At 39.9% G+C, this 21,473-nt stretch overlaps 1 long non-coding RNA gene across 1 annotated transcript in view; it reads right to left on the bottom strand.

Annotated features, from left to right (window-relative positions):
- Positions 1 to 9,788, bottom strand: part of LOC106781704 (uncharacterized) — a 74,383-nt gene extending 64,595 nt beyond the window's left edge. Inside the window, exon 1 of the long non-coding RNA XR_011426485.1 lies at positions 9,645 to 9,788. This is a non-coding gene — a long non-coding RNA (uncharacterized lncRNA). The remainder of the gene's footprint in view (positions 1 to 9,644) is intronic.
- Positions 9,789 to 21,473: the final 11,685 nt, after the last annotated feature.

Genomic DNA, 21,473 nt, shown 5'->3' on the forward strand with positions numbered 1-21,473 from the left:
CTCCCCTGTCAGACTGGAAAATCCTTATGGCCAGGAGCCAAGTCTCACTCATCTTTAAATCCCCAACACCAAGGCACACAGTCACTGCTCAAGAAACGATTATGGAACAATCCCCGGGTGGCACTGATACCCTTTCCCTGTGTCCCATAGCACCTCACTTAGCATCAGGTACTGAAGGTATTAATTTTTGTATTTTTCTTTACCACTAGAGTGTAAGCTCCCAGATGGTGGAGATCACATATTATCATTTCTGTATCCCTAATGACTAGTACAATGCCTGGTACCTGGTAGGAACTCAGTAAAAGTTGATGGAAACAAGGGAAATGATTCATTTCTTTTGGAATTAGCATCCTTGAATATCAGTGTTGACAGCTGCCCTGTATTTTCAATCCACCATCTCCAACAGAACAAATTTCATGCTCTTCATCCCACTGAGTCTTTTTTCCAAAGGGCTCCTATCAGGTCCCAGCTCATGCAGCTCTTTTATCCTATTACAACCAGCAAAGGATCTGAATGCACCATTTTATTGTACAAATCAATACTATCCCCCAGAGAACCAAGACTAGTCATTTATACCAACAGCAGTTGCTATGCAACTACCCTGCAAATCTCAGGTTGAAAGATTCAGGGCTAAGGTAGTGATTTTTACCACCTGGAAGGGAGTGTAATTTCTAAGGAAAAACACACTGTTATGCAGAGTCACTCAATCTTCTTACAAAAGGAAATTTAACCACATCAGAAAAGTATACTTTCTAGGTTTCCTTAACTATGCATGTAATGCATGTATAGCCTTTATAGAAACAGATGTGTATTTTTAGCTACTGGAATCCAAACACACACCATATATAAATTTATGCAATTTATAAATATTTGGATATTTATAAACATGCATATGTATATTAGAAAAAGAGTAAATACCATTTATTTTTATGCCAAAGAAGTTCCAGGAGGGTCAAATTATCCATTTCTTTGTACAGAAGTAAACTTTTAATGTAAGTTTCTAGGGGCTGGCCCAGTGGTGCAATGGTTAAGTTCACACCGTCCACGTTCGTGGCCCCGGGGTTCACCAGTTCGGATCCCGCATGCAGACCTGCGCACTGCTTATCAAGCCATGCTGTGGTAGGCATCCCATATATAAGACAGAGGAAGATGGACACGGATGTTAACTCAGGGCCAATCTGCCTCAGCAAAAAAAAGAGGAGGATTAGAGGCCGATGTTAGCTCAGGGCTAATCTTCCTCAAAATAAATAAATAAATAAATTTCTATTTTCTCAAGGCAAAAAAAAATCCAGAAAATACAGAAATATTTAAAGAAGAAAATAAAGAAGCTATGTTAAATTGCCTACATAAAACCATTGTTAGTATTTGCTGTGTAGCCTTCCAGATGTTTTATATATATAATGTTCTTAATGTTCTTATGTATGTATAAACATCTGGAATATATATATATATAAATAATGTTCTTAATGTTCTTACATATGTATAAACATCTGGAATATATATATGTTTAGCTAGTTAGTTAGAATATATATATTCTTACTAAAATGGAAACATATCATATGCATAGTTTGGATACCTCCCTTCTGTAAAACTTCACACCATACCATGGATGTCTTTCCAAGTCAACATATAGTTATATCATTATTTTTAAGGCTGCATATCTCATAGCTTAAATATATCATAATATATTTAATTGTTTGCCTTTTGTGTCTATTTTTCACTATTATAAATAACATTGTGAAAAACATCCTCATGCACGCATCTTTGAAAACTCGTGTGGTTTCTTCTGTAAGATTAATTTATGCATCAGACCAGGGATTATGTGCTTATTTTAAAGCTTTTAGAACATTTACACAAAAATAACCTAATATTTGACGTTTATCCCCAAAATCCGAGTTTTAGGTCGATACAAACTTAGTCAAATCTTTACACAATTTTAAATATTTAAAAAATAATAATCCGAGAGTTTCAAGGACATATTCTGAGAAAATAATTTTAAATTTCTCCCCTCATTTTGCTGTTTAACAATCCACTTTATATCTGCTGCCCTTTGCCAAACAAAGCAAGCTGTCTTTCTTTGCTCCCTCAGTTGGTACTTCCAGCCTCTACTTCCTATGGTTTCTCCCCATGATCTTACCTGTTGTCACCAGATGCACTTTAGGATTGGCTATTGATGGCTCTACCAGGCTTACAGCCAAGTCTGAGGAATAGCTTCAGAAACCCCATGTAAGATCTGGAACAGGTTCATGAGTCATGTGCATATGAAAGCTGAATGTCCTAAAAACATTTAATTTGGAGTATATTGACGGTTACCTTCCAAAAGACATGATCACTTCCATTCAAACTTTCTTCTTTGTTGAAAACAGTTAAAAGACTAGTTTCCCCACTTACAACCCCGCCTTGTTTTTCAAAGTCAACACACACGCTTCTGCCGGAGTAATCTTCCTTACTATGCAACTCTGATCACTTCAGATCCTGTTCAAAAACATGAAGACTTCCCACACCAATAAAATCCAGGGTCCTCAGAAGAGCATTCCAAGTCCTTCCAGTCTTACCCCATACCAATCTTACTCCTATAATGGGCTCTTTGCCATTCTGTAAACAAAATCTATTTCTATTCCACACGTTTGCCCACACTGCTCCTATTGCCCTGTACTTTCCACGTTCAAGCACATTTTTAACTTGCCCCAAAATCTATCCATTCTTGAAAGTTTCTTTCTTAAGTCACCTTCTTTAAGAAATCAGCCCCATTTCCTCCAGTCAACATAGAATTTCTCCAAGTAACCAGAATCAAGAAATACCCAAAGTATCCAGGACCAGGTGGTAGAGCTGTGGGTCCAGACTTGCTAGTAACATGTAAAAGTTTAGTACTCCATTGCATTAAAGTCATTCTCAAACAATGGAAACTGAAAACAGTGAAACGAAATTGGGCCAGCAAGAGGATCATAAGACTACATGATTAATTTTTACCCCCTTCTTTCTGTCTCCTAATAACACTCCGCAGCCCCTGGCCCAAAAGGTAGGGGAAGAACCTTAATAATTCCCAGGTGGTGTCAGAGCCCTCACTTCCATGCACTTCCCAGATCCCTTCCTTGTTCCTTCACCCCACTGAATCCTAAGAAACTGAATGTACAGACAATGGCCGGACTATACATAAAAACAGCACTGTGACCCACAACATGCGAACTTACTGTCTGAAGCACCAGTCCAGGAAGCCAAAAAACAACCCCTGTAGCCATCAGTTCAAAACGGCCAAGACTTGACTAATAACTGATATTTCTCTAATTTCTGCCCTCACTTCTAACTTAGGACCAGCCAGAGAAAGCCAAATATGAACCCCTAACTAATCCCATAGGATGCCCCACTTCCAGTTAGCCCATCGAAACTTCCCCATGTCAACAGCCTCCAATCAGGGCATACCTAAAGCATTCTCTTTTTTCTGCTAGAAAGCTTTTCCACTCCTCTGCCTGCCTTTGTCTCTGCCAAATGCAAATGATGGTGACTGACTCCCTTGTGACAGCAAGCTCTGAATAAATAGCCTTTGCCTATTCTCATTTGAGTAGTCTTCGTTTATTTCCACAATCCCAACTCAAGCCCCAGTGCTGAGAGGTGACTCAAAAAAGTTTTCTTTTTTTTCCTTTTTTTTGGGGAAGATTAGCCCTGAGCTAACATCTGCTGCCAATCCTCCTGTTTTTGCTAAGAAAGACTGGCCCTGAGCTAACATCCGTGCCCATCGTCCTCTACTTTATATGTGGGACGCCTGCCGCAGCATGGTTTGACAAGCGGTGCCATATCCACACCCAGGATCTGAACTGGAGAACCCCCGGCCACCCAAGTGGAACGTGTGAACTTAACCACTGCACGACCGGGCCGGCCCCAAAAAAGTTTTCTAATAAACACCCTTCATGGTCTTGACTCAACCTGCAGTGGATGGACTATGGTGACCAAAGTTTAGTCCTTTTTCATTGTCAAGGCCCAGAGGCCAGTGAGGCAGCCCAGAGTGCCCTAGATCAAAAAAGCCTGGACCCCTGGCTGTGGCCAGGAGTCCCCTCCTGGCTCTGCCATTAACTTGCTGTATGATTTCAGGCTTGTCTCTATGTTTCAATCCCCCATCCATAAAGTGGGGACAAATCCTATGCTCGTTCACAGGCTTAGTCTAAGAATAAGACGGAATACAATGTACAACTGTGCTTTGAAATGGTTCCTAATTATGAAATGTAAGATGTTACAACGGTCACATGCAGCCCTTCTTTCAACACCCCCTGGTGTCTCAGACATGGGAGAGATCAAATAGGGATAAAGAAGGAAGAAAAAAAAATTGGCTCAAGGCACACTAGCTGGACAGAGTAAGGAAGCACAAGCTGGCCAGCGGCTGGAGCTGGTTCCTGATCATGTTATTCTATGCTTTTAAACTCCCACACACACCCCATCCTCCGCCAAAATACATAAACCTCTTCGAATTACACTCCTTCTCTTACAGAAGCAATTGACTACAGTTGGATGTGATTTTCCTTTGTTTGTTTTAATTTATGGATGATCAGGAATGCTGCCCTGCCTCCTTTTTTTAACATACCCACCACTCTTCCATCAGAGGTCCTCTTCTGGGGTCTTAGTTTTCTGGTAAATTTTTTTGATAAGAATAGTTGTGGTTAGAGGCAGCTCCAAGCACAGCTCCAGGCTGCAAGGCTCATTAAGGACTTTCCCAAAGGAGCCTAAGGCAGTAAATCTCAAGAGTGGGTTGGGAAGGTGACTGGAGAGTCCTTTAGTTGGCTTCAGGACAGAAGGCTGCATGGGTCTCATTCCAGGATGACAGCCCCCATAAAGGAGAAGAGTTTGAAGAATATAAAAGGGAAGAAACTGAGGCTTATAATCACACTTTTCATCTATCAGCCAGCACCTGTTATTTTGCAAACTTTGCAAGCAAGGAGAGCAAGGGAAAAACCAACTTGACTCAAAGATTGCTCAGGAAAGCATCTCAGTTTAGAGTTTCTCACTTAAAATCCCCAAGAATGACTTCTGTCACACCCCACCTCCCACTTAGAAGATAACTTACGCCCCTAGAAAGGCAAATTACAAGATAATATCTCAATCCTGAGTAGAACAATGAAACTACTTTTGTTTTTTCCTGACTTCAGTATCAGTAGAGAACCGTACATCTAAGACTAGCATTTTCCAAAGTTGTTAATTAATACGTGTACACCCAACATCAAAAGAGAAAGAGTGTGTGAGATTAAGAAAAGTTGACTACCTGCCTCTCTTGGAGAGTCACAGTGCATATTAGCACGCTAAATGCTCCAAGAAGTCCTGCATTGAAGAAATGTGTTTATCTAAAATACAGCATTTCCAAAGTGTGCTTGAAGGCAGCACTAACATTTTTTGTTAATGTGTGACATCTATTAATATTCTGCAGAAAGCATTGCCCCCCAAAAATAAAAGGCTACATTTGGCCATTTAGATTCCGTCTGGTTTGAAGAAAAAGGCAAATTTGCCTCCAAAGTAAATCTTCTCAATATGCGATTGCTCACTGGAGTAATGCTGACATTCGCGCGAACCCCAGTCCCTGGATCAGGAACAAGTGGTGGTTAATCTCAACTCTTCTCCGTGTCCCTACTCCCACCTTCCACCATCTCTCAACTCTCTTCTGCCACATCTCCCCGGTGAAGGCGAGCTGATAGTTTCCTAGAGTACACGTGGCAGAGAGCAAAACAATTAAAATGGAGACCAGCCAAAGAAATCTGTGAAGCAGATGATAATGTCAAATATACATGCAGAGCATTTTTATGTGGTTCTTAAATGGAAAGAAAGATTTCTCTTCTTTCAGTCCTTCTGTTCATAATTTTTAACAAATGGGTTTCTTGGAATAAGCAAATTTAGAGATGGAAGGAAAAGATGTGTATAGGGAAGTTGAGTTTTAATTAAAGGGAGCATCCCCAAGAAAAAGGGTCAGGCGATTTGCAAGACGCAACTGAGGAACGATTTTACATTTATCCATGGAAAATTGTTCACAATGTATTGCTAAGTGAAAAAGCAAATTACAAAACTGCATATACAGAGTGACTCATTTTTGTTAATGCAGTAGACTCAATGTTTGTCGAAAAAATAAATATGCATAAAAAGGAGACTATAAAAGTTTATACCACATTGACAGTAGTTAACTCCAAGTGGAAGAATTTTCTCATTTCCTTTTTCTTTTTTTTAACTTAACTATTTGTTCTAACTTTTCTCAAATATTTCTAACAATAGAAATCATATTTTAGAACTGCTCTAAACCATCACTTGTGTTATCTGTGGAGAAATATCTAAGGACGAAAGAAGCAGTTTCCCTCATGGAGGCAGGATTCTGAGACCAGGCAGTGTGGACAGTGAGTAGTCAAAGCCAAGACAATGGCCTCCACAGCACTTAGTGTAAGTTTCACACACAGTAGGCAACACGCACTTACCATAAACAAGGTAAAATAGAAGGTAACAGCAGAAAGTGACTATTCTAAATACTGGGGACAACCAGTACATCCCAAGCGAGACCAACCAGTAAGTACAGAGAGGTTACAAATACGACCCAGATCTCCATACTCGATACCGAAACACAACCACCACTACCACCACCCCACATACACACATACCTACTTCCTAGCCGGAAGTCCAATCTTTTTTTGGAATTACTTTCCCCAACCAGTCCAAAGAATTTCCAGGGCTGTTGGGGGATCCTCGGATTGATTCCCCTAGTAGTCACAAAGAAAAGGGTGGAGATGTCACATAAGTAATCATGGTCTCTTCCTGCCCTCCTCTGTCCTGCCGTGTTGACCATTGTTGCTCCATCACCCACAGGCCACTACTCACTCAAGGCCAACTGGTCTCCTCTAAACCACCAAGCTCAGCTGTTCTTCCCCGTCTCCAGACCTTTGCGAAACATCTGCCTCTCACAAGAGCTCCTGCGCTAGGGATTCCCCCGCAGAGCGTGGGTCTCTTTAGTTCTCTCTTCCCGCAGTCTCTGGAGGACGGGCAGGCACCGCATGGTTGGGAAGAAGGCCTGGTAGTGATACAGGTGTATCTGGGGAGTAAAGGCCACATCTGGGCTCATATGCACATAATCTCTGAACTCTAATATTTAGACCCTGCTTCTCAGCTTGGCCCAAACTGCCAAAATTCTCCCTCACATATGATTTTTTTGTCCCTCTCTTCACTCTGGCTTCCTGTAGACCCCCTGAGTACTTCAGAAAATTCAGTACATATCAAAACTCTAAAAATGGACAGAGTTCACCTGTTTTCCTCAAAAGACCCCTGGGCTCCAAGCAATCAAAAAAATATGGTTAAATCTCGTTCCCTGAAGGGTCCATGATAGTTGAGACCTTAAGAAGTGCCCTCCAACTTCTAAAGATGGTTAGAAGATTAGCCAGCCCTAAATACAAAGATATTCATTAAGAGTAGTATTGCTAATTCCACAGTATTGCTAATTGCCTGCCCTAGTCTTCTTTGGTCATAATGTTTGTCACATAGGTGACTATGCAAAGTAAAAGATTTTTACTCAAAATTCCCACTCAGGGCTGGGAGGAGCCTTGGTAATCTCCTCTATCTTCCCCATATTACAAGTTAGGAAACATGCGCAGGGTCACTCCAGCCAGATAGTGGTAAACCAGACTGGATGCTAAGGCTCCCAACTTATATTCAGTGAAACAGAATACCAAGCCCCTCATATTAAAAATAACAATAGCCAGAGCAAAGTGTACATAACGAGAAACAGTCAATCAACTTGGATCCAAGCTCTATATTAGTTCCTATTTTTGTTTATCTTTGTCAAATATCCTTCTATTTATTCCTTAATATTATCCTCATTTTGCAGATAAATAAATTGAGTCTCAGAGAAGTAACTTTCCTGGAATTATGCAGTTTGGACATAGTGGAGCCAGACTTCCAACTGAAGCCCGTCTGACCCCAAAGCCCATGTTTTTCTACTACACTTAATTGATTTCATGAAAACCTGAGAAAGCAGAGTAGATGAAAGTTCCTATATTTAAACATAAAGTGGTGATTTATCAAATGGATTTGCAAAGAAAATAAAGTTCCATAAGTGTGTTGAGTGGCTCTGAATCCTCACACTAAAAACCAGTTCCAAATAAATCAATGCCCTGTTTCAATGGACTTCTCAAAATTATTGTGATCTCTTCATCAATTACATAAAATAAAAGAAACAGGAGAGCTACTATGAGGAAAAATAATGTTATTATTCTAATCAAGTAACTTTGGGGAAAAAATAGTACAATACCTATGCTTTGCAAGGACATTACAAACATCAAATCACAACTCATAAAGAAAAATAAAATGCTTTTTTTAATCAATGGATGAATAATCTCATTTCTAAAAACAACAAGAATGTGAAAAAGGACCAATTAATTAAAATTTTACAAAATTTAGACCAAAGAAAGATTATCAGTTTTGCAAAATGCTCTGGTGTATGTGTACTTGTCAAACTGCCAGATGTGAGCTAAACAAAAATGAAGAAAAATTTAACACTTCACAACACTTGTTGGCTGGAAAACACGTGAATAGATTGTGTGTGTGTGTGCTTGTGTGTATAGGGATTGTGTGTGTCACTCCATACACGAGTATATAAAGATTTTGCTCCTACAAAATGACTGGGTTGAGATAAATATGACTTATTGGAATGGGTGCATGTCAATGTTGCACCGAATGAAAACAAAACAAAACCAAAAAAACTACAAAACAGCAAACACACTTTCTGCTGCAGAAAGGAAGAGAATCTTTTTCAATATAGGTTTTCTTTCTAGCCCAGCTCATAGATTCAGTGAAAGATATATCTCAGAGAGAGAGACACAGAGGGGCCCTGTGGACTGCATCCATATTCTCCTTGCTACTTCATCTTTTCCTTTTCTTTTCTGAGTAAATTAGCGATAGATTTTAGATATAAAACCTTTAGACAACACCGAAGTAAAAACCAATATCATTTCAAGATAATCACAAGGACTATTAGGTTGTAGTTTCTATTTTGAAGACATTCAGTTTTTATCCTATTTTTCCCAATATATCTTGCATGTTTTCCCCAACTTTATATATATTCTATGAAAGCATGATTTTTTAATAATAGCATAGCATATTATCATATGAATGTCTAACAATTTATTAAGGCACTTTGCTCTCGTTCGATATTTAGATTGTTTCTAATGATTTGCTATTATAAATATAAAGGTGTATTAAATACTCTTGTACATACATTTTAATCTGCATCTGGAGTGAACTCCTTAAAATTAATTTTTGAGAGTTATTATCAAAAGTAGAACTATTGGGTCAGAGTTCTATTTTTAAATTTTTTCTTCTTTTTTACTCAACTAATACTTTCTTTTTTAAAAGATTCAAATAATATAAAAACATATAAAATAAAAAGAAAAATCTGCCTGTCTGCGCCTCTAATCTCATTCTCATCCCTAGACCATTATTTCAGTCTTGAGTTGAGATCGTTCCATTATATATCCCTTCTGTTGAATTTTTCATTTTGGCAATCCTATTTGCAATTTTCCAAAAGCCTCTCATTTTCTGATTTGCTACCTTCTTATAGCTGCCTGTTCTTTTTTTGTGAATGTAATGTATAGTATCCCCCCATCTACGGTTTCGTTTTCCACAGTTTCACTTACCGCTCCTCCCCCGAACGCCTGTCTGAAAATATCAAATGGAAAATTCCAAATATAAACAATTAGTAAGTTTTAAATTGCTCCGCATTCTGATTAGCCTGATGAAACCTTTCGCTGTTCTGCTCTGTCCCGCCCAGGACGTGAATCATCCCTTTGTCCCATGTATCCACTTTGTATATACTACCGACCCATTAGTCACTTAGTAGCCATTTGGGTTATCAGATCCACTGTTGCCTGTGGCGCAGTGCTTGCCTTCAACCCTTATCTTACTTAATAATGACCCCAAAGAATAGCAATGCTGGCAATTTGGATATGACAAAGAGAAGCCGTAAAGTGCTTCGTTTAAGTGAAAAGGTGAGCGTTCTTAGCTTAATAAGGAGAGAAAAACAATTGTACACTGAGGTTGTTCAGATCTCTGGTAAGAATGAATCTTCTATCCTTGAAATTTTGAAGAAAGAAAAAGAAATTCATGCTGCTTTTGCTGTCACACCTCAAATATGTAAGTATAGGAAGAAACATAGTACATATAGGATTCAGTACCATCTACGGTTTCAGGCATCCACTGGGAGCCTTGGAATGTACCCTCTGCAGATAAGAGGGGACTACTGTACTTTTGGGGGTTTTCTCCCCAAGATATAAAACAGAATTCTTTTAAGAACGGAATTCTTTTTTGTTCTCCGAATTTCTTGTCTCCTCTAGAGTCCACTGAATTACTTAATCCTTCTCCTTCTTGCTGTTGGTTTTCCCCATGTATCTAGAATTCCTGGATTTCCCACTCATCTCTATGAATGAAGACTTGGGAAGCTTTATTTTGGTAGCTTTGCAGTTGCAGAGGTCTTTCCCCATCCCCAACCCAAATTGTCTGAATGGGAGAGTTGACTGTATGCTCTCTAGAAGGCTCCAGATCCTAACTAGGAGCCCCCTCCAGGCAGCAGTTCTACCCTTGTGTGCAGATCTTGTTGTTTTAACCAGGAGTCTATGCCGTGCTCCACCTTCCCTCCCCTGTGACCTGTGGCTCAGTTTCAGAGGGTTTATGGGCACAGCTGGCCCCTGTTGAGTAATGATGACCCACCGATTGCCACATTGTCCCTCAAATGTTCTTTGTTCTCTTGAAATTTCTGAATCTGCTCTTATCTTCCTGGCCGTTTTCTCTGTGTGATTTAGGCTGGGGTTTTCTCAATTCTTATCAGTTCAATCCTATTACTTTATCTCATCCAGGAAATACCTCGCAATTTCCGTTATGTTGATGTTGCCTTTTCTTGTTTTCCTTGACAGTAGTGGGTCTAGTCTTTAGTGAGTATATTTTTTCTTCCATTTCAAGGGATTTAGGAGGTGGGGCAGAGGTGGCTGAGTGTGCCTAAACCATCACACAGATCCAATACACTACAGTTTTTTTCTGTTGTAAGAATGATATTATTTTACGTTTGATTTTTATTCTCTATCAAAACAATTATCATCTTCGATATTAAAGTAATTGTTTCAGAAAAGTGTTGGATACAAGTATCAGAAAGTGCTGATCCAAACTGACCGGAAAAGTAAAGGGAATGCATTGACCCACATAATGCACTCTTCGTCACTATAAATTTGTTTACATTTTCTAGAATTTTGTATGTATAGAATTGTACAGTATGCGCTCTTGCGTATGGCTTCTTTCACTCAGCATAATAACTTGAAATTCATCCACGTTACTACGTCTATCAGAAGTTCATTCTTTTTAATTGCTAAGTAATTTTTCATCATATTGATATATCACAATTTGTTCATGCAATTACCAAATCGTGAATATGATGCTATGAACATAAGTTTTTATTTCTCTTGGATAAATGCCTAGAAGAGGTCTTCTAGTTTGTATTGTAAGTATATTTTTAGCTTTTTTTAATACTGCCATATTCTTTCAAAATAGTTGATCCATTTTATATTTATATGTGCAAATCTTTTGCTCATTTTTTAAACTGAGTCGTGTGTCCTATTACCCATTTGTAAGAAGAATTCTGTACATATTCTAAAATTGAGTCCTTTGTGAGATCTATGCATTGCAAATATTTTCTCCCATTCCATGGCCTGCATTTTCTTGTTCTTAATGATGTCTCTGGATGAGCAGAAGTTTTTCATTTTCATGAAATCCAATTTACCATTTTTTTCTTTTGTGGTTTGTGCTTCATGTGCTGTATCTAAGAAATTTTTCCCTACCCAAAGTCACAAAATTTTCTCCCATTTTTTAAAAAATTTTTACAGTATTGGCTTTTACAGTTAGGTCTATAATTAATTTTGTGTATGGAGAAAGATAAGGGCTGATGTTTTCTGTTTTCCTATGGAGATCAGTTACTTTAACACCATTTCTTGAACACCAATTGAACATACGTGTGTGGGACTATTTCTGGACTCTCTTCTCTTCTCTTGTTCTATTTTACTTCTGTTGAACTATGACTATCTTTTCACAAACACCATAGTGTTAGTTACTCTAACTTTATAGTAAGTCTTAAAATCTGGTAGTATAAGGTTTTTGTTTTTAGTTTTTTTCAGGAAGATTAGCCTTAAGCTGACATCTGTGCCCATCTTCCTCTGTTATATATGTAGGACATCTGCAACAACATGGCTTGATAAGCGGTGCGTATGTCCGTGCCCGGGATGCGAACCTGCGAACTCTGAGCTGCCAAAGTGGAGCAGGGGAGCTTAACCTCTGCACCACTGGGCTGGCCCCTGGTAGTATAAGTTTTTGAACTTTGTTCTTTTTTAAAATTGCTTTGGCTTTTTCAGGTTATTTGCATTTTATTTACTATTTATTGCAGGTTATGTAAATTTTAGAATTAGCATTTCAATTTCTACAAAAAGCTTTTTTGTATTATCCTTTTTAAATAGTCTTGGATTCAGTTTACCAAATTTTTTCAAGAATTTTTGCAGCTAGGCTCATAAGGGGTAATCGTCTGGACTTTTTGTTTTTGAATTCTCTTTGTTATGTTCAGGGTTATGCTGGCCTCAGAAACTGAGCTGGAAAATGTTCTCTTCTCCTCTATTTTCTGAAAGAGTTTGGGTTATTATTCCATAGAATTCACCAGAGAAGCTATCTGAGCCTGAAGTTTTCATTGTATGAACGTTTTTGATAATGAATTCAACTTCATTATTAAAGAGACTATGTAGATTTTCTGTTTCATCTTATATCAATTTTAGTTGTATTTTTTAAGGAATTGGTCTATTCCATCTAAATTATCTTATTTTTTGGCATACATTTGTTCACAATGTTCTCTTAATATCCTTTTAATATCTGTAAGGTCTGTAGTGATAGCTTCTCTTTTCTTTCCAATATTGGTGATTTATGTTCTTTTTCTTCATCTATTTAACTAGACGTTTATCCATTTTGTTGATCTTTTCAAAGAACTTACTTTTGGATTATTTGTTTCTGTTTTGTTTTTATTTGCTCTTGTCTTTATTATTTTCTCCCTTTCACAAAGTGTGGATTTACTTTGCTCTTCTTTTTCAAATGTCTTGAGGTGTTTCCTTAGGTCACTGTTCTTTCTTTTCTAATATAAGCATCTGAAACTACAAATTTCCCTCTAAGCACTTCTTTATCTACATCTCACAAATTTTGATATGTTGTACTTTCATTATCACTGAGTTAAAAATATATTCTAATTTATTTTGTGACTTATTTGACCCATCAATATTTTAAAATGTGTTTTTTGATTGCAAAACATTTGAAATTCAACCAGGTATCTTAATGTTATTGGTTTCTAGTTAATTTCATTGTGGTCAGAGATCATATCTGTACTATTTCAGTCTTTGTAAATTTATTAAGGCTTGTACTATGACCCCAATATGGTATATATTCATAAACATACCATGTACAATAAAACAAATGTGTATTGTGTACTGAAATGAATGTTTATTTTGCACTTGTTGAGTGAGGGTCCCCTAATTATTCATTAGGTCAAGAGAGTTGATAGTGTATTTACATCCTCTATGTCTTCACTGATCTTTGGCTAGTTGTCCTATAAATCCCTGAGAGACAGTTACTAAAGTCTTCTGCAAAAATTATGGAGGGGCCAGCCCGTAGTCGAGTAGTTAAGTTCGCACGCTCTGCTCTGGCAGCCCAAGGTTCCGCTGGTTCAGATCCTGGGCACGGACATGGTACCACTTGTCAGGCCATGCTGAGGTGGCATCCCATGTGTCACAACTAGAAGAACCCACAACTAAAATATACAACTATGTACTGGGGGATTTGGGGAGAAAAAACAGAAAGAAAAAAAGAAAGAAAGAAAGAAAAAAGATTAGCAACAGTTGTTAGCTCAGGTGCCAATCTCTAAAAAGAAAAAAAAAAATTATGGAATTACCTTCCTATAATTGTGTCAATTTTTGCTTGATATATTTTGAGGCTGTGTTTTTAGGCACATACACATTAATGTTTGTTTTATTTTCCTTATCTTTTCTTTTTAGCTCTGGCAATACTCTTTTTCTTGAAGTCTGTTTTATCTGATATTAATGTAGCCACCTCAGCCTTCATATGTTGTTTTTATGGCACATTTTGTTACATCAGTTTATTTTCAAGCTATCCGTATCTTTCTATTTCAAGTGCATCTCTCCCAGTCATACAGAGTCAGGTTTTCCCTTTTTATCCATCTGACAATTTCTGCCTTTAATTGGAGTGTTTAGTCTGTTAACTTCACAAATGTAAGCTCAGCTGTGATGGTTACCTCAAAGACAGAACTGAGGTCTCCCCTGATGCTGGCAAAGGGATCAACTGTGAATCTGAGCCCTGGCAACAACCACAGAGACACACACATGAACACGTATGCTTAGGAAAATGAACAAGGGTGATTTAAATGGACTTCAACAGAGTGTTTGAAACCTCAGTAAACTCGAAATAAACCAACTGTGAACTCCCCAGAGGACAAAATTCACCCTGTGTTGCAACAGTTTTGATATATTTAACTCCAATGTCACTGTCACAGCCCTAAGAGCCTGATGCATTTACTGGGTTCAGCAACCCTTTCACTATTTAAATATTTTTGTTTTACAACTGATTGATAAATTTGAGGAGATAAATTCCTCATGAAAATCTTCTGCACTAGAAATTCTAAAGAGAGCAGTAAAAATATCAAACACCCATTTTTATTCCTGACTAAAATATATGAAACAATAAATCAAGCAGAGTTCTTCTCTTTTCCTAAAACTCTCAGGCAGTGAAAGTCAGAACTAAATTAATGGCTTACACTTTTAGGGCTTCTGTTAAAAATGTGATCCAAATATTTTCTATTTAAAGTTTCTTCAAAATGTATAGCTCATTATTTCAAACAGAAAATGTCTGGTTCATTTGCTTGCCTAATAAACATTTTTCAAGATAAATTGCTATAAAATGAGTGACTTGAGATATTTTTGGTAGCTTTCTGATTCTCAGTGAAAAAATAATTCTACACATCTTTGAAAGCCCTAGTTAAGACTCATGTCTTTCCTGAACCTTCCAGACAATGTGTGTTGACCAATCTGTACAGGTGCCAGCACTCAATAACCAGTGTCCGTCCCAGCTGAAGATCAGGCTGCAGCCCAGCCTCTTGGCAGCTAGACCCTTAGTTATTTCCACCATTAATTCATCATGTATAAAGCACCAGGCACCGTGCTGTGTCTTAGATACATATTATCTCATTTAATCTTCCCAGCAACCCTTCAGACCCAAAGTCAAGGCTACACGACTTGCCCAAGATCTCAAAGCTAGTAAAGGCAAAGCCAGGATTTAAAACCAAGTGTTGTTTCCCAAACCCATGCTCTTAACCTCCATGGTATCTAATAGATTTAACCCCTTTACAACTATTTCTCAGTGTGGCTTTGGAGGCTTAGAGGCCAGAGTTCAAAGCTTGCTTCTTGCCATCTCTAGCTATCTGAACCTAATTCTCCATCCATAAGATGAAGATGACATCTCCTTTCATGGAATGTTTTAAAGAGTAAATGACTTAATGCCTGTAAACAATACATAGTCTTGACCCCAGCTCCATTATTGTTCTTTTGTATCTTGATTCAGGCTCCCAGCTTCCAGCCCTGGCTGCCCAGAATATCTGTAGGGTGGCTCATAATGCATGCTAACGAAGACCCCCGATTCTCACTCCTGCATGCTTTCCATATCTCTGGCAAGCATGGGGGAAAGACCACAGACTGACTGCTTTTTACAATTCTACCAAGCACCCCCTCAACTGCACGCCTGCCACTGCAAGGCCTTCCCTTCCACGGTGGAACATAGAGGACGTCAAGTACAAATATCCCTGGAAGAACCAGCACAAAAATACAATAATCCCACACGAACATTTAAGATATAAGACCTAATCACCTCCTAAAGGGAACTTGTTACAGAGTCTAGGAGGATTAGCATCTCAAAAGAAGGAGGAGAGGGGATGAAAGCAAACTTTAAAGTTTCATCCCATCTTTCCTCCACAGCCTAACCTCTGTTTCTCAGATCCTAGGGCTCCCGAGAGGTCCACATCTGAGAAAAGGCAGGGTCACTTACCGGCTTAGCAAAGGGGACAAGGCACTCAATGCATGAAGAGTACCTCCATCCCTACTATGGCATACACACACACATACACACACACACACACACACACATACACACACACACACACACACACACCCCACCTCTACATCTTGGAGCCACAAAAGAGTTTATCTATGGAGCAATTCACTTCTCTTCTCTAGGCCTCAGTTTCTTCATTTCCAAAATAAGGTGGTTCTACTTGAAACGATCTCTAATGTCCCAGCTAATCCTGACATTCTGAGCTGACATAACCATTCTTTCAAGTAGATGACAAGAACTACATATATTCTTATTCCTATAGAACTACACAGGAGTATGACCCCCGTGCCCCCTCATGGGTCCCCATCGGCTGGAGTGAAGACAGAGCCCCAGAACTCTGCTCTGGCTGCTTCTTTCTATTTACTCTCACCACCTCAGTGATCTCACCCAGGCTTGTGGCTGTAAATACCCTCTGTCTCTAGTAAATCATAATTTATGTCAAGCCCAGACCTGTCCCCTAAACTCCAGACTTGTGTAACATAGTCATCTACATTTGAATGTCTAATAAACATCTCAAACTTACATGCCCTAAATTAAGCTTCTGATATTTGCCCTCAAGCCTGCTCCTCTGTGTTCTCCCCCTTTTCAGTTAATGGCAATTTCACTCTTGCGGCGGCTCAGATGCCTGACTCCTGTCTTTCTCTAATATTTTGCATCCAATCTCTTGTGAAATCCTGTTGACTCAACTTACAAAATGTATCCAGAATCCAACTATTTGTCACCACCTCCACTCTACCACCTTGGTCCAAGTCACCATCATCTGTCATTCAGGATGTTGCAATAGCCTCTAAGTGATCTCCTTACTTCTACCCTGGTCCCCCTAGAGTCTTTTCTCAGCAGAGCATCCAGGATTATCCTCCAAAACAAAAGTCAGATCATATCGTTCCCCTGCCCAAACCTTGCGATCGCTCTCTTTCTCCCTCATAGGAAAAGCCAGGGCCAATCTGGCCTTGCGTGGCCTCTCTGACTTCATCTCCTTCCATTTGCCCTGTCCTCACTCTCCCCTGTGCAGTGCCCTCCTAGATGATTCTCGAATACACTAAACATACCCTCCCGCAGAACCTTTGCACTGTACTCTTCCCTTTGCCTAGAATATTCATCCCCAAATAGTCACGTGATTCACTCAGTCACCTCCATTAAGTGCCTCCCTATTGAAAATTGCAACCTCACCCCTACCCATAGCAGTCTTCTTCCCCTCTTGCCTTTCTTTAATTTTCTCCATCACACTTATCATCTGACATACTACACGTTTAATTGATTGACTGATTGACTGTCACTCTCTTTCTCTCTCTCACACATGCACACACATGCACACACGAATGTAAGCTCCACAATGTCTTGCATTTTTTATAAACCACTTTACTGAGGTATAATTGGCATGTACAATGGTTTACCTTTTTGCTCATTGCTATATCTCCTGTCCCTAGCACTGTGCCTGACACGTAATAGGTGCATAATATTTGCTACTTGAGATGAGCAGTATGCTTCCAAACTGTAGGTGATGAGTTGGGAGGAGTTAGTAACCAAAATCTTTGATAACAGTATGTGTGTCCAATGTGTACTTACAGGTCTTCTTGCTTGCACACCCCTGTGACTGGCAGCTAGACGCATTGTTATAGATTGCACAGAGCTGACCCGTTCAGTCAGTCATCCCTGTGAACTCTGAGGGTAAGATTACATTCACACCACCGAGTCTCTGAAGTACACTACTCCTTGAGTTGCCATGGATCTATGGTAATTCACTTGGGCCTCCATAGAAGGCATGGTGGATAAGCTAAGCCCGGTTCATCTGGGAACTCCATAGCTGGGTGAGCCAAGTCTCGTCGGCTCCACATGGACCTAGCCTGTCATCATTATATCCGGTACAGAACAGTGATTCTGGATCCAGAGTTACTTGAGGTTGACTCCATCAGTGCTTGAGAAGCTTCCTTCTGTATATCTCTCCAAGACTGGAAGCAGCCAAGAATGTGGTGTGAGCTTTGCTTGATGCCACGAGTGTGTGTGGGTTTGGTTTTGCACACAGCTCTGATGTCCTCAGCTGGGCCGTTTTCACCCAGTATATAAACACTGACAGGATATTGGCTCAGACTGAAGACTCAGCAGCTGAGGTTCGGAATTCCGATGTCTTCGAGAAGAGGTAGTGCCTCCAGCCCCGTGAGCTCTCTGGAGTCAGAAGTGGTGTGAACTGGATAGATGTGGGTAGTAAACAGAGTTTCAAGTTTATTTATCACACAAAGTCGAGCTCTTTGTTTTCACACATCTGTCATGATCACGCACTCCTTTAGGAGAGGGCCTGGCTCTGGTTTATGTTTCCTTCCTTGGCACCTGGTCCTGTGCCTGGCACATGGCATGGCTCAGTAAATCTGTTGCACTACACTCAACTGCACATGGCTCCCAGGATTCCTGTTCCCCCTTGGAAACTAGGAATAATAACCATGGCTTGTTCTTTGTGCTTATCATTTCCGAGTTAGTTACAACAAACAGGGATTGCTTTTGCATTAAGGAAAAAAAAGAAAGTTGCTGCCCTTGCCTTTTTCAGTGACAGCCCAGCTCAGCCTCTGTTCCTCTCCAACACAGCAAATAAATGTCATCAGACAACGGCAGTTTTTTGTGGAGTAAGGGAGTGTGCGGTGTGGTAGAAACTAATTACAGAGGCAATATATTAAAAGTATAATTTCATGATAGTTAGTCATCTTAACTAAGAGTTTTAAAGTACTGCTTCTGAAGAAAGAAATTATTCAGAAAGCCTCTTTCAGGGAACAAAGCACAATGGCTAAAAGCCAGCCTGTGGTTTTAGCCAACTTGGTTCCAAACCCCGACCCCGACGCCTGTGAGCTATGTGATCCTGGATACGTTACTTAACTTCCCTGAGCCTCAGCTTCTTCATCCCAGAAATGGAGATAAAAAATGGTGCCCGCTGTAGTGGCTTGTCATGAAAAGTAAACAACATTATGTCTGTAAGGGCTTACTTAGCACAACGTGTCTATAGAGTAAGCGCTTAACAAGCGATGGTTGTTAGTGTCACTATTATTAATTGGACCTTCCCGCACCTACCCCTTAGTGTCCTCCCTGGGTCTAGCTCCCATGCCATCTCGGAGGATTACGGTCCTTTGCGGTGCCAGATGCAAGTTCTCTTCTCCGAGCACACGGACATTGCTGCACTCCCACTTTCCTTGATCCTGAGGAAATTCTGACTAACTGTTACATTTTCTCTCCTGACTGTGAGGGTAGGTCCTGCTGTCTCTCTTCAATGCATCCTGAAACTTCTCTCCTTCTTCTTTCTACCTTCAATTCAACTCCAGATTTCACTTGTTAGCTCTATCGCTAGGGCTCTTTGCCCTAGCTTTCCCACAACAGACTTCTCTCATCTCTATCTCTCTCTTTTTTTTTATTAATAGACTTTACTTGGCTGGGCAGGGTGGAGTTTTAGTCTACAGAAAAGTTGGGTGGAAAGTACAGAGTTCCCATATGTCTTCTTCCCGGTTCCCCCTATTATTAACTTTCTGCATACATCTGTTACTACCTCTAAGAAATACTGATACAGTATTATTAGCCAAAGCCCATAGTTTCCAACAGGGTTCATTCTTGGTGATGTACATTCTTCCTTCACCTCTTTTTTGCTTTCCATAGATCTCCCTGCTTCCTGGTCTACTCCCCCTTTAATGGAAGGCCCTGCTCTGCTCCGTCTTTTGCTCAGACTACATCCTAGTCACTAATGCTTTTGCCTAATCCCCTTTAGTTTCCCAGTACAATCTACGTTCTCAGTGCAATCTCTTTCCACATTTTAAAATAGTTGCGTCCTCCCATGTATATGTAACACAAGACTTTTCTGGCCTAGCCCTAGACTGTCTCTCCTCAAGAGTGAATCTTTCCAGCTGGCCCTGATGACCTAGCAGTTAAAGTTCGGCGTGCTCTGCTTCGGCAGCCCAGGTTTGGTTCCCAGATGCAGAACCACACCACTATCTGTCAGTAGCCATGCTGTGGTGGCAGCTCACATAGAAGAACTAGAAGAATTTACAACTATACACAACTATGTACTGGGGCTTTTGGGGAGAAAAAGGAGAAAGATTGGCAACAGAAGTTAGCTTAGGGCAAATCTCTCCCTGGGGAAAAACAAAAGAAGAGTGACTCTTTCCTCTGCAGAGCACCCCTGGGATTCCCAAGTCAGCCAGCCTACACTCACTTTTGTGCAAGTCTAACTCAGGGAAGGAAGGGTGAAAGGCTGCTTTTCTCATTTTGCCCTGACATGTGCTCTCCCTGACCACTCGTTCACCATCACTCCTGTCCTCATCAGACCGGAAGGAACAGAAAATGAAATGAATACCAAAAGCCTCTTGCCCCCACCTTCCTTCTTTCCCAGAGCCCCCTTAATTAGCTTAACTAATTAGTTAATGAGAGAACACCTGCAAAACACCCTAGACTTGAAAGAAATGACCCATCAATATAAGTGTTAGTGGTGGTGCTGTCATCAGAAGGTGATATTCCCATTCCTCTCAATTTCCCTGTCATCTATACATATTAACACCCCAGGAGTCTGTCCTCAGGCTCAGAGATGTCCTCTTAGCAATGGTCCCCTCCCCTTGGCAACACCTTGACTCAAATTTGTCACCAACTCCAACAAAACCAGAAACTCAATACCTATGGAGTCATAATGTTAGGAAGCTGATATTTGAGAAATGCATATTGCTATATTAAAGACTTTCACATCCAATTTACTAACTGAGTTTCAAGCCGATGGCACATTTAGGCTACATCAATATAAATCAGCTTGACTGAATTCAGTAAAATACGTGTGTATATAATTCAATCAGATAGCTGCATTTTCTTTACCCGCATGACACCAGTGATGAATTTTTCACTCTTTAATCAGTTGTTTTGACAAGCGTAGGCATAGGGTAAACTACCATTTTGTTTTTCTGCTTTATAGGTGCTGGGTTAGAAAAGAATCTGTTGGCACAATTTTTTAAATGGTATTTTTAAGTCACAGAGGGGATTTGCCATTTCCTCACAAGCTAACATGCCTTTAGGATGTGTGTTTAACTGCATTCTCACCCCATTGTGCTCTGCATAGAACTTACAAGCCTCGTTGGAGAATTTGGGGCCAATTTTATTGTTAAATAAACTCTGGAATGCCCCAGGCAGGATCGTTAACTTGTCTCCACTACACACAAAGTGTCCGAATAGCCACCTCCCTTCTGTGAGTTCCCACAGGGCTCTGGGTGTGCTCCATAGCCTGCCCCCCAGCATGAGGGGACAATTGGACCATTATATTTGCA

Source organism: Equus caballus, chromosome 15, assembly GCF_041296265.1.
Source record: "Equus caballus isolate H_3958 breed thoroughbred chromosome 15, TB-T2T, whole genome shotgun sequence".
Classification (NCBI taxonomy): domain Eukaryota; kingdom Metazoa; phylum Chordata; class Mammalia; order Perissodactyla; family Equidae; genus Equus; species Equus caballus.